Raw genomic sequence first — 12,566 nt, forward strand, 5'->3', positions numbered from 1 at the left:
AACCGCACGGGATCGAAGCCAAAAGGCCGAGAAGCGATAACCGTGAAAGGGGCGGGCCCAACAAGGTCCCCTTCATGGGCACTATCACTGCTTGCTGTCAGGGAGGCTGCCAGACAATTTTCCATGCACACTCTGGGCTGGGGGGCAGTCAACCACCAGTACACACAGCAGAACCTAAACCCATACCATTATTGCTAAGCAGCAAGACAGGGGCCCATTGCACTCCCACGGGGCCTTTTTAAATGCAATCCATAACCCGGATTTGCCAGGAACCCTTCTTACTCCTCCTACTTGCATGTGACACTGGGCTTAGGATCTGCATAGGAAACACACACACAAGCACACACCTACCTTTGTTGCCTGCAGATGCCTCCTTGGCTGTCCCCAAACGGTATCAAACCAACACCCACGGGAAGCTGTAAGCATAGAGGACATGCCTGCACCCCATTGGACTTACCTGTGTGGGTTAAATCCGGGTTATTTGACAACCTATGGCGGTGATGGTTCTGCTCAGGCAGAGCAGTGCTGATGCTCCTCATAAAGCTGTCGCTGCTGTGAAGGTTCTAGGTGACATCACAAATCCCTTTGGTTACATACACAACAAAGCTGGGTTGTTGTTGTTTACACTCTGCAAGGCCTGTGGAAGTGAGTGACATCATAGCACTGTAGTTCTGAGGGTTCAAGATGGATGCAACAATCTCCTGTTGCTTCTATGAAGGCCGTAATAGACGACATCACCAAACAGCTCCATAGTCACATACACAGCAAAGGAGAGATGTTGTTTACACCTAGTGATGTCAGTGGTATTGAGTGACATCACAGCACAGTGCTAAGGCTCCTGGGCCTGGACACAGCAGCGGCTGCAATATCTCAACGGAGAATACGTTTATATCTATGTGTGTGTGTGCGCATATATATATATATATATATATATATATATATATATTTCTCCGCCGAAATCACTTTTAAACCCATTTCCACCTTTTTTTCCCTTCTCTTCCTCTTACTTTTTTTTCACGTTTTTTTACGTTTTTCTCCTTTTCGCCTCTTTTCTGGGCGTATTATTCTTCTTTTTCTTCTTTTTTTTCGTCTAATGCATACCCCATCAGTGCAGCAATGCTTATTCAATACCGCCAGCAGATGGAGACACTGGGGGATAATTTTCTAAGGATTTATACTGATTTTTCCTGTCTGAATTTGTCGCACAGAAAGTTGCAGGCCAAATATGTGTGACATTTCTGCGACTTTAGCTTCTAGAGCATTTTTACAACATTATACATAGGTGCTGAATACATAAAAAGCGACTGTTCAGCGACAGACAAGTCGCATCGGCTGAAAGTAGGCCAGAATGTCAGTCCATGTTGGAGCAGGTTTAGATACAGTCTAAAGCATAGATCTCAAAGTCTGTGCACAGAATTTAGCAAGGGCCTCGCACCTTCTGATGCATCAGGTAGGTGCACAATAGCATAGCCTAACCCTCTGTACTTTGGTCTATATTGATGCGGGACATAGACAGCCAGCTGATGACCAATCCATTAGTGCAATGGATGGCTGGAAGCATTTGTCTTTGCCTTTGCAATACCACAGAAGCAATGCATGGTCAATGTACAGCAATGACACACCTGTGTGAACAGCCAGGAGACCCCCCCCCCCCCCATGTTATGTTACATAGTTACATAGTTAGTACGGTCGAAAAAAGACATATGTCCATCACGTTCAACCAGGGAATTAAGGGGTAGGGGTGTGGCGCGATATTGGGGAAGGGATGAGATTTTATATTTCTTCATAAGCATTAATCTTATTTTGTCAATTAGGAACATTCAGCACCCACCCGCTATCAAGGCAGCTGCCTATCATGTCATGCCCTACCTGCACAGGTGTGCTGGCTACTCAAATGATCCAATTAAGGAGGCCATTTAGTCAGCAGCAGCAGAAGTCCTGTGCCTGGACGCTCCAACAGGGGCCAGACACAAGCAGAAGCAGAAGCAGCAGAAGCAGCAGCAGCACCACCTTTTGTTTTTTGGCTGCAGCAGCAGCAAGGCCCACAGGGCTGGCTAGCTGGCTAGCCAGCAAGCAGGTAGCAATGAAAGTAGGAATCTTTCTTTTTAACCCTGTAAGGGGGTGGTGCACTGTACCCGAAGATACTGCCATATCGGGTCAATGCATAGGGCGACGGAAGCAAGCTTCGAAATCGGCCCCCGTTCTCAAAAATCCATTTAATATATGGTCCCCAGATAGGGGACGTATCAGATATTAAACTGATAAGAACAGATACTACACTTGATCTTAGCCAAAAGGCCGAGAAGCGATAACCGTGAAAGGGGCGGGCCCAACAAGGTCCCCTTCATGGGCACTATCACTGCTTGCTGTCAGGGAGGCTGCCAGACAATTTTCCATGCACACTCTGGGCTGGGGGGCAGTCAACCACCAGTACACACAGCAGAACCTAAACCCATACCATTATTGCTAAGCAGCAAGACAGGGGCCCATTGCACTCCCACGGGGCCTTTTTAAATGCAATCCATAACCCGGATTTGCCAGGAACCCTTCTTACTCCTCCTACTTGCATGTGACACTGGGCTTAGGATCTGCATAGGAAACACACACACAAGCACACACCTACCTTTGTTGCCTGCAGATGCCTCCTTGGCTGTCCCCAAACGGTATCAAACCAACACCCACGGGAAGCTGTAAGCATAGAGGACATGCCTGCACCCCCATTGGACTTACCTGTGTGGGTTAAATCCGGGTTATTTGACAACCTATGGCGGTGATGGTTCTGCTCAGGCAGAGCAGTGCTGATGCTCCTCATAAAGCTGTCGCTGCTGTGAAGGTTCTAGGTGACATCACAAATCCCTTTGGTTACATACACAACAAAGCTGGGTTGTTGTTGTTTACACTCTGCAAGGCCTGTGGAAGTGAGTGACATCATAGCACTGTAGTTCTGAGGGTTCAAGATGGATGCAACAATCTCCTGTTGCTTCTATGAAGGCCGTAATAGACGACATCACCAAACAGCTCCATAGTCACATACACAGCAAAGGAGAGATGTTGTTTACACCTAGTGATGTCAGTGGTATTGAGTGACATCACAGCACAGTGCTAAGGCTCCTGGGCCTGGACACAGCAGCGGCTGCAATATCTCAACGGAGAATACGTTTATATCTATGTGTGTGTGTGCGCATATATATATATATATATATATATATATATATATATATATATATTCTCCGCCGAAATCACTTTTAAACCCATTTCCACCTTTTTTTCCCTTCTCTTCCTCTTACTTTTTTTTCACGTTTTTTTACGTTTTTCTCCTTTTCGCCTCTTTTCTGGGCGTATTATTCTTCTTTTTCTTCTTTTTTTTCGTCTAATGCATACCCCATCAGTGCAGCAATGCTTATTCAATACCGCCAGCAGATGGAGACACTGGGGGATAATTTTCTAAGGATTTATACTGATTTTTCCTGTCTGAATTTGTCGCACAGAAAGTTGCAGGCCAAATATGTGTGACATTTCTGCGACTTTAGCTTCTAGAGCATTTTTACAACATTATACATAGGTGCTGAATACATAAAAAGCGACTGTTCAGCGACAGACAAGTCGCATCGGCTGAAAGTAGGCCAGAATGTCAGTCCATGTTGGAGCAGGTTTAGATACAGTCTAAAGCATAGATCTCAAAGTCTGTGCACAGAATTTAGCAAGGGCCTCGCACCTTCTGATGCATCAGGTAGGTGCACAATAGCATAGCCTAACCCTCTGTACTTTGGTCTATATTGATGCGGGACATAGACAGCCAGCTGATGACCAATCCATTAGTGCAATGGATGGCTGGAAGCATTTGTCTTTGCCTTTGCAATACCACAGAAGCAATGCATGGTCAATGTACAGCAATGACACACCTGTGTGAACAGCCAGGAGACCCCCCCCCCCCCCCCCCATGTTATGTTACATAGTTACATAGTTAGTACGGTCGAAAAAAGACATATGTCCATCACGTTCAACCAGGGAATTAAGGGGTAGGGGTGTGGCGCGATATTGGGGAAGGGATGAGATTTTATATTTCTTCATAAGCATTAATCTTATTTTGTCAATTAGGAACATTCAGCACCCACCCGCTATCAAGGCAGCTGCCTATCATGTCATGCCCTACCTGCACAGGTGTGCTGGCTACTCAAATGATCCAATTAAGGAGGCCATTTAGTCAGCAGCAGCAGAAGTCCTGTGCCTGGACGCTCCAACAGGGGCCAGACACAAGCAGAAGCAGAAGCAGAAGCAGCAGAAGCAGCAGCAGCACCACCTTTTGTTTTTTGGCTGCAGCAGCAGCAAGGCCCACAGGGCTGGCTAGCTGGCTAGCCAGCAAGCAGGTAGCAATGAAAGTAGGAATCTTTCTTTTTAACCCTGTAAGGGGGTGGTGCACTGTACCCGAAGATACTGCCATATCGGGTCAATGCATAGGGCGACGGAAGCAAGCTTCGAAATTGGCCCCCGTTCTCAAAAATCCATTTAATATATGGTCCCCAGATAGGGGACGTATCAGATATTAAACTGATAAGAACAGATACTACACTTGATCTTAGCCAAAAGGCCGAGAAGCGATAACCGTGAAAGGGGCGGGCCCAACAAGGTCCCCTTCATGGGCACTATCACTGCTTGCTGTCAGGGAGGCTGCCAGACAATTTTCCATGCACACTCTGGGCTGGGGGGCAGTCAACCACCAGTACACACAGCAGAACCTAAACCCATACCATTATTGCTAAGCAGCAAGACAGGGGCCCATTGCACTCCCACGGGGCCTTTTTAAATGCAATCCATAACCCGGATTTGCCAGGAACCCTTCTTACTCCTCCTACTTGCATGTGACACTGGGCTTAGGATCTGCATAGGAAACACACACACAAGCACACACCTACCTTTGTTGCCTGCAGATGCCTCCTTGGCTGTCCCCAAACGGTATCAAACCAACACCCACGGGAAGCTGTAAGCATAGAGGACATGCCTGCACCCCATTGGACTTACCTGTGTGGGTTAAATCCGGGTTATTTGACAACCTATGGCGGTGATGGTTCTGCTCAGGCAGAGCAGTGCTGATGCTCCTCATAAAGCTGTCGCTGCTGTGAAGGTTCTAGGTGACATCACAAATCCCTTTGGTTACATACACAACAAAGCTGGGTTGTTGTTGTTTACACTCTGCAAGGCCTGTGGAAGTGAGTGACATCATAGCACTGTAGTTCTGAGGGTTCAAGATGGATGCAACAATCTCCTGTTGCTTCTATGAAGGCCGTAATAGACGACATCACCAAACAGCTCCATAGTCACATACACAGCAAAGGAGAGATGTTGTTTACACCTAGTGATGTCAGTGGTATTGAGTGACATCACAGCACAGTGCTAAGGCTCCTGGGCCTGGACACAGCAGCGGCTGCAATATCTCAACGGAGAATACGTTTATATCTATGTGTGTGTGTGCGCATATATATATATATATATATATATATATATATATATATATATATATTTCTCCGCCGAAATCACTTTTAAACCCATTTCCACCTTTTTTTTCCCTTCTCTTCCTCTTATTTTTTTTCACGTTTTTTTACGTTTTTCTCCTTTTCGCCTCTTTTCTGGGCGTATTATTCTTCTTTTTCTTCTTTTTTTTCGTCTAATGCATACCCCATCAGTGCAGCAATGCTTATTCAATACCGCCAGCAGATGGAGACACTGGGGGATAATTTTCTAAGGATTTATACTGATTTTTCCTGTCTGAATTTGTCGCACAGAAAGTTGCAGGCCAAATATGTGTGACATTTCTGCGACTTTAGCTTCTAGAGCATTTTTACAACATTATACATAGGTGCTGAATACATAAAAAGCGACTGTTCAGCGACAGACAAGTCGCATCGGCTGAAAGTAGGCCAGAATGTCAGTCCATGTTGGAGCAGGTTTAGATACAGTCTAAAGCATAGATCTCAAAGTCTGTGCACAGAATTTAGCAAGGGCCTCGCACCTTCTGATGCATCAGGTAGGTGCACAATAGCATAGCCTAACCCTCTGTACTTTGGTCTATATTGATGCGGGACACAGACAGCCAGCTGATGACCAATCCATTAGTGCAATGGATGGCTGGAAGCATTTGTCTTTGCCTTTGCAATACCACAGAAGCAATGCATGGTCAATGTACAGCAATGACACACCTGTGTGAACAGCCAGGAGACCCCCCCCCCCCCCCCCCCCATGTTATGTTACATAGTTACATAGTTAGTACGGTCGAAAAAAGACATATGTCCATCACGTTCAACCAGGGAATTAAGGGGTAGGGGTGTGGCGCGATATTGGGGAAGGGATGAGATTTTATATTTCTTCATAAGCATTAATCTTATTTTGTCAATTAGGAACATTCAGCACCCACCCGCTATCAAGGCAGCTGCCTATCATGTCATGCCCTACCTGCACAGGTGTGCTGGCTACTCAAATGATCCAATTAAGGAGGCCATTTAGTCAGCAGCAGCAGAAGTCCTGTGCCTGGACGCTCCAACAGGGGCCAGACACAAGCAGAAGCAGAAGCAGCAGAAGCAGCAGCAGCACCACCTTTTGTTTTTTGGCTGCAGCAGCAGCAAGGCCCACAGGGCTGGCTAGCTGGCTAGCCAGCAAGCAGGTAGCAATGAAAGTAGGAATCTTTCTTTTTAACCCTGTAAGGGGGTGGTGCACTGTACCCGAAGATACTGCCATATCGGGTCAATGCATAGGGCGACGGAAGCAAGCTTCGAAATCGGCCCCCGTTCTCAAAAATCCATTTAATATATGGTCCCCAGATAGGGGACGTATCAGATATTAAACTGATAAGAACAGATACTACACTTGATCTTAGCCAAAAGGCCGAGAAGCGATAACCGTGAAAGGGGCGGGCCCAACAAGGTCCCCTTCATGGGCACTATCACTGCTTGCTGTCAGGGAGGCTGCCAGACAATTTTCCATGCACACTCTGGGCTGGGGGGCAGTCAACCACCAGTACACACAGCAGAACCTAAACCCATACCATTATTGCTAAGCAGCAAGACAGGGGCCCATTGCACTCCCACGGGGCCTTTTTAAATGCAATCCATAACCCGGATTTGCCAGGAACCCTTCTTACTCCTCCTACTTGCATGTGACACTGGGCTTAGGATCTGCATAGGAAACACACACACAAGCACACACCTACCTTTGTTGCCTGCAGATGCCTCCTTGGCTGTCCCCAAACGGTATCAAACCAACACCCACGGGAAGCTGTAAGCATAGAGGACATGCCTGCACCCCATTGGACTTACCTGTGTGGGTTAAATCCGGGTTATTTGACAACCTATGGCGGTGATGGTTCTGCTCAGGCAGAGCAGTGCTGATGCTCCTCATAAAGCTGTCGCTGCTGTGAAGGTTCTAGGTGACATCACAAATCCCTTTGGTTACATACACAACAAAGCTGGGTTGTTGTTGTTTACACTCTGCAAGGCCTGTGGAAGTGAGTGACATCATAGCACTGTAGTTCTGAGGGTTCAAGATGGATGCAACAATCTCCTGTTGCTTCTATGAAGGCCGTAATAGACGACATCACCAAACAGCTCCATAGTCACATACACAGCAAAGGAGAGATGTTGTTTACACCTAGTGATGTCAGTGGTATTGAGTGACATCACAGCACAGTGCTAAGGCTCCTGGGCCTGGACACAGCAGCGGCTGCAATATCTCAACGGAGAATACGTTTATATCTATGTGTGTGTGTGCGCATATATATATATATATATATATATATATATATATATATATATATTTCTCCGCCGAAATCACTTTTAAACCCATTTCCACCTTTTTTTCCCTTCTCTTCCTCTTACTTTTTTTTCACGTTTTTTTAAGTTTTTCTCCTTTTCGCCTCTTTTCTGGGCGTATTATTCTTCTTTTTCTTCTTTTTTTTCGTCTAATGCATACCCCATCAGTGCAGCAATGCTTATTCAATACCGCCAGCAGATGGAGACACTGGGGGATAATTTTCTAAGGATTTATACTGATTTTTCCTGTCTGAATTTGTCGCACAGAAAGTTGCAGGCCAAATATGTGTGACATTTCTGCGACTTTAGCTTCTAGAGCATTTTTACAACATTATACATAGGTGCTGAATACATAAAAAGCGACTGTTCAGCGACAGACAAGTCGCATCGGCTGAAAGTAGGCCAGAATGTCAGTCCATGTTGGAGCAGGTTTAGATACAGTCTAAAGCATAGATCTCAAAGTCTGTGCACAGAATTTAGCAAGGGCCTCGCACCTTCTGATGCATCAGGTAGGTGCACAATAGCATAGCCTAACCCTCTGTACTTTGGTCTATATTGATGCGGGACATAGACAGCCAGCTGATGACCAATCCATTAGTGCAATGGATGGCTGGAAGCATTTGTCTTTGCCTTTGCAATACCACAGAAGCAATGCATGGTCAATGTACAGCAATGACACACCTGTGTGAACAGCCAGGAGACCCCCCCCCCCCCCCCCCCCATGTTATGTTACATAGTTACATAGTTAGTACGGTCGAAAAAAGACATATGTCCATCACGTTCAACCAGGGAATTAAGGGGTAGGGGTGTGGCGCGATATTGGGGAAGGGATGAGATTTTATATTTCTTCATAAGCATTAATCTTATTTTGTCAATTAGGAACATTCAGCACCCACCCGCTATCAAGGCAGCTGCCTATCATGTCATGCCCTACCTGCACAGGTGTGCTGGCTACTCAAATGATCCAATTAAGGAGGCCATTTAGTCAGCAGCAGCAGAAGTCCTGTGCCTGGACGCTCCAACAGGGGCCAGACACAAGCAGAAGCAGAAGCAGCAGAAGCAGCAGCAGCACCACCTTTTGTTTTTTGGCTGCAGCAGCAGCAAGGCCCACAGGGCTGGCTAGCTGGCTAGCCAGCAAGCAGGTAGCAATGAAAGTAGGAATCTTTCTTTTTAACCCTGTAAGGGGGTGGTGCACTGTACCCGAAGATACTGCCATATCGGGTCAATGCATAGGGCGACGGAAGCAAGCTTCGAAATCGGCCCCCGTTCTCAAAAATCCATTTAATATATGGTCCCCAGATAGGGGACGTATCAGATATTAAACTGATAAGAACAGATACTACACTTGATCTTAGCCAAAAGGCCGAGAAGCGATAACCGTGAAAGGGGCGGGCCCAACAAGGTCCCCTTCATGGGCACTATCACTGCTTGCTGTCAGGGAGGCTGCCAGACAATTTTCCATGCACACTCTGGGCTGGGGGGCAGTCAACCACCAGTACACACAGCAGAACCTAAACCCATACCATTATTGCTAAGCAGCAAGACAGGGGCCCATTGCACTCCCACGGGGCCTTTTTAAATGCAATCCATAACCCGGATTTGCCAGGAACCCTTCTTACTCCTCCTACTTGCATGTGACACTGGGCTTAGGATCTGCATAGGAAACACACACACAAGCACACACCTACCTTTGTTGCCTGCAGATGCCTCCTTGGCTGTCCCCAAACGGTATCAAACCAACACCCACGGGAAGCTGTAAGCATAGAGGACATGCCTGCACCCCATTGGACTTACCTGTGTGGGTTAAATCCGGGTTATTTGACAACCTATGGCGGTGATGGTTCTGCTCAGGCAGAGCAGTGCTGATGCTCCTCATAAAGCTGTCGCTGCTGTGAAGGTTCTAGGTGACATCACAAATCCCTTTGGTTACATACACAACAAAGCTGGGTTGTTGTTGTTTACACTCTGCAAGGCCTGTGGAAGTGAGTGACATCATAGCACTGTAGTTCTGAGGGTTCAAGATGGATGCAACAATCTCCTGTTGCTTCTATGAAGGCCGTAATAGACGACATCACCAAACAGCTCCATAGTCACATACACAGCAAAGGAGAGATGTTGTTTACACCTAGTGATGTCAGTGGTATTGAGTGACATCACAGCACAGTGCTAAGGCTCCTGGGCCTGGACACAGCAGCGGCTGCAATATCTCAACGGAGAATACGTTTATATCTATGTGTGTGTGTGCGCATATATATATATATATATATATATATATATATATATATATATTTCTCCGCCGAAATCACTTTTAAACCCATTTCCACCTTTTTTTCCCTTCTCTTCCTCTTACTTTTTTTTCACGTTTTTTTACGTTTTTCTCCTTTTCGCCTCTTTTCTGGGCGTATTATTCTTCTTTTTCTTCTTTTTTTTCGTCTAATGCATACCCCATCAGTGCAGCAATGCTTATTCAATACCGCCAGCAGATGGAGACACTGGGGGATAATTTTCTAAGGATTTATACTGATTTTTCCTGTCTGAATTTGTCGCACAGAAAGTTGCAGGCCAAATATGTGTGACATTTCTGCGACTTTAGCTTCTAGAGCATTTTTACAACATTATACATAGGTGCTGAATACATAAAAAGCGACTGTTCAGCGACAGACAAGTCGCATCGGCTGAAAGTAGGCCAGAATGTCAGTCCATGTTGGAGCAGGTTTAGATACAGTCTAAAGCATAGATCTCAAAGTCTGTGCACAGAATTTAGCAAGGGCCTCGCACCTTCTGATGCATCAGGTAGGTGCACAATAGCATAGCCTAACCCTCTGTACTTTGGTCTATATTGATGCGGGACATAGACAGCCAGCTGATGACCAATCCATTAGTGCAATGGATGGCTGGAAGCATTTGTCTTTGCCTTTGCAATACCACAGAAGCAATGCATGGTCAATGTACAGCAATGACACACCTGTGTGAACAGCCAGGAGACCCCCCCCCCCATGTTATGTTACATAGTTACATAGTTAGTACGGTCGAAAAAAGACATATGTCCATCACGTTCAACCAGGGAATTAAGGGGTAGGGGTGTGGCGCGATATTGGGGAAGGGATGAGATTTTATATTTCTTCATAAGCATTAATCTTATTTTGTCAATTAGGAACATTCAGCACCCACCCGCTATCAAGGCAGCTGCCTATCATGTCATGCCCTACCTGCACAGGTGTGCTGGCTACTCAAATGATCCAATTAAGGAGGCCATTTAGTCAGCAGCAGCAGAAGTCCTGTGCCTGGACGCTCCAACAGGGGCCAGACACAAGCAGAAGCAGAAGCAGCAGAAGCAGCAGCAGCACCACCTTTTGTTTTTTGGCTGCAGCAGCAGCAAGGCCCACAGGGCTGGCTAGCTGGCTAGCCAGCAAGCAGGTAGCAATGAAAGTAGGAATCTTTCTTTTTAACCCTGTAAGGGGGTGGTGCACTGTACCCGAAGATACTGCCATATCGGGTCAATGCATAGGGCGACGGAAGCAAGCTTCGAAATCGGCCCCCGTTCTCAAAAATCCATTTAATATATGGTCCCCAGATAGGGGACGTATCAGATATTAAACTGATAAGAACAGATACTACACTTGATCTTAGCCAAAAGGCCGAGAAGCGATAACCGTGAAAGGGGCGGGCCCAACAAGGTCCCCTTCATGGGCACTATCACTGCTTGCTGTCAGGGAGGCTGCCAGACAATTTTCCATGCACACTCTGGGCTGGGGGGCAGTCAACCACCAGTACACACAGCAGAACCTAAACCCATACCATTATTGCTAAGCAGCAAGACAGGGGCCCATTGCACTCCCACGGGGCCTTTTTAAATGCAATCCATAACCCGGATTTGCCAGGAACCCTTCTTACTCCTCCTACTTGCATGTGACACTGGGCTTAGGATCTGCATAGGAAACACACACACAAGCACACACCTACCTTTGTTGCCTGCAGATGCCTCCTTGGCTGTCCCCAAACGGTATCAAACCAACACCCACGGGAAGCTGTAAGCATAGAGGACATGCCTGCACCCCATTGGACTTACCTGTGTGGGTTAAATCCGGGTTATTTGACAACCTATGGCGGTGATGGTTCTGCTCAGGCAGAGCAGTGCTGATGCTCCTCATAAAGCTGTCGCTGCTGTGAAGGTTCTAGGTGACATCACAAATCCCTTTGGTTACATACACAACAAAGCTGGGTTGTTGTTGTTTACACTCTGCAAGGCCTGTGGAAGTGAGTGACAATCATAGCACTGTAGTTCTGAGGGTTCAAGATGGATGCAACAATCTCCTGTTGCTTCTATGAAGGCCGTAATAGACGACATCACCAAACAGCTCCATAGTCACATACACAGCAAAGGAGAGATGTTGTTTACACCTAGTGATGTCAGTGGTATTGAGTGACATCACAGCACAGTGCTAAGGCTCCTGGGCCTGGACACAGCAGCGGCTGCAATATCTCAACGGAGAATACGTTTATATCTATGTGTGTGTGTGCGCATATATATATATATATATATATATATATATATATATATATATATTTCTCCGCCGAAATCACTTTTAAACCCATTTCCACCTTTTTTTCCCTTCTCTTCCTCTTACTTTTTTTTCACGTTTTTTTACGTTTTTCTCCTTTTCGCCTCTTTTCTGGGCGTATTATTCTTCTTTTTCTTCTTTTTTTTCGTCTAATGCATACCCCATCAGTGCAGCAATGCTTATTCAATACCGCCAGCAGATGGAG

At 46.3% G+C, this 12,566-nt stretch overlaps 5 non-coding genes across 5 annotated transcripts; all 5 read right to left on the minus strand.

The window, feature by feature from the left end:
• Positions 1-2,119: 2,119 nt before the first annotated feature.
• Positions 2,120-2,310, minus strand: LOC130304682 (U2 spliceosomal RNA). Its single transcript, XR_008854413.1, has one exon. It is a non-coding gene; the product is annotated as a U2 spliceosomal RNA (small nuclear RNA).
• A 2,099-nt stretch (positions 2,311-4,409) lies between these two features.
• LOC130304671 (U2 spliceosomal RNA) lies at positions 4,410-4,600 on the minus strand. The gene has a single exon (XR_008854403.1). It is a non-coding gene; the product is annotated as a U2 spliceosomal RNA (small nuclear RNA).
• Positions 4,601-6,697: 2,097 nt separating this feature from the next.
• On the minus strand, positions 6,698-6,888 carry LOC130304684 (U2 spliceosomal RNA). Its single transcript, XR_008854415.1, has one exon. It is a non-coding gene; the product is annotated as a U2 spliceosomal RNA (small nuclear RNA).
• Positions 6,889-8,983: 2,095 nt separating this feature from the next.
• LOC130304685 (U2 spliceosomal RNA) lies at positions 8,984-9,174 on the minus strand. The gene has a single exon (XR_008854416.1). It is a non-coding gene; the product is annotated as a U2 spliceosomal RNA (small nuclear RNA).
• A 2,084-nt stretch (positions 9,175-11,258) lies between these two features.
• LOC130304686 (U2 spliceosomal RNA) lies at positions 11,259-11,449 on the minus strand. Its single transcript, XR_008854417.1, has one exon. It is a non-coding gene; the product is annotated as a U2 spliceosomal RNA (small nuclear RNA).
• Between the last annotated feature and the right edge of the window lie 1,117 nt (positions 11,450-12,566).

The sequence above is a fragment of the Hyla sarda genome, unplaced genomic scaffold (assembly GCF_029499605.1).
Source record: "Hyla sarda isolate aHylSar1 unplaced genomic scaffold, aHylSar1.hap1 scaffold_1288, whole genome shotgun sequence".
Classification (NCBI taxonomy): Eukaryota; Metazoa; Chordata; class Amphibia; order Anura; family Hylidae; genus Hyla; species Hyla sarda.